Source organism: Manis javanica, chromosome 11, assembly GCF_040802235.1.
Source record: "Manis javanica isolate MJ-LG chromosome 11, MJ_LKY, whole genome shotgun sequence".
NCBI classification, from domain to species: Eukaryota; Metazoa; Chordata; class Mammalia; order Pholidota; family Manidae; genus Manis; species Manis javanica.
In genome coordinates, this window is record NC_133166.1 from 30,463,298 (window position 1) to 30,464,695 (window position 1,398).

Below are 1,398 nucleotides of genomic sequence, written 5' to 3' on the forward strand. Positions count from 1 at the left end.
TCAGATTGTTCAAAAAAATTGTATGAACCTGTGGTGACTATTATTTCACCACTTTGCTAACATTATGCATTACAATTTTAAAACATCTTTGCTACTTCAGTAGATGTAAGGTCTACGTCAAGGTTGCTTTAAGTTTAAAATTTTTGATTGTCGACGACGACCATTTCCCTATGCATTTGTATACTAATTTTATTTCTCATTGTGAATTACATACCTTCTTTATTTAGTTATTAACTTGACTGCCTTTTAGGTATTTAAACCAGTTTTATACATTCCAGGTATTTTCTTACTGTTTGTGCAAACAATTTTCTCAAGCTTTCATCTTTTTAAAGATCCTGCCCAGTTTTTATATTTTTTAATGGTAGCCTGCAGTTTCTCCTGTTGTGTCAAAGCTTTGAGAATGCTGACACTCATAAACGTAACTTTTATCCTATTTAATATACTGTTTCTATGACTGTGCTTTAAAATATTTAACACTTTAATCCACTTGAATTTTATTTTGTTATTTAATGTGAAACTTTTATTTTCCACCAAATTTTCATTAGTTTATCTGAGCATTCCTTACTAAGTAATCCTTCCTTCCTTACTGCCATGTTTGGGAATACTACTTTATTACATGTGCCATCAGGATGATGTGTAAACACGTATGCTTGTTCAGTCTCATTCCTTTCAGTTGATCTCAGTTTCTCTTTTGGGCTCCGGGCTCAGCCGCAGTCCAGCAGTACCGAAGGCTTATTTCGCCCCCTGCAGGCGTCCGTTGTCCCCCGGGACCCAGGAAGCCCAGGGCAGGGCTGCAGAGAAGCTCATCCCCAGCTATCCGCCCTCCTAGCCAGGTAGATGTGTCACTGTCCCTGCGTGAGCATTTGGGGTTCCATTGACCGGCCTTCTGTCCAGATATCCTGGGGTCTTGAGCTTCCCCGATCCCACGTTTCTAGTACGCAGTAGGGCTGGGCCTTTACCCCGCGGTCCGGTGAGGACCGACCCCTCTGGTCTCTCACCTTTGCGTCGTTCGACCTCCCTGAGCCCAGGGCACGCCGCCCGGTGCTCCTATCTTCTGCGCGACATTCCCCGGCACCCACGCGCTGCGGCCGGATAGGCTCTGGGCGCAGTCTCTTCCTGCTCGCTCAGAAGCGGCGGGCTGGGCCGCATGTTTCCCTCCACGTCCCTGCACTTTGCCGAGGGTACCCACTTGTAACAAGGGGCTCGCTGTTGCAAGTGTTGTGGAAACAGCGCTTCAACCATGAAAAACAAAATATTTTATTTATTCCACAGGTGCACACGTACCTACTGTATGCCGGGTACTGTTGTCAGAAGAGCCCCGTACTGGGCCAGCCTGGGGTGCCCAGAGCTAACGAGGTTTATTGCCAAAGCGGAAATCGCGTCTTTGAGCATTTCGGG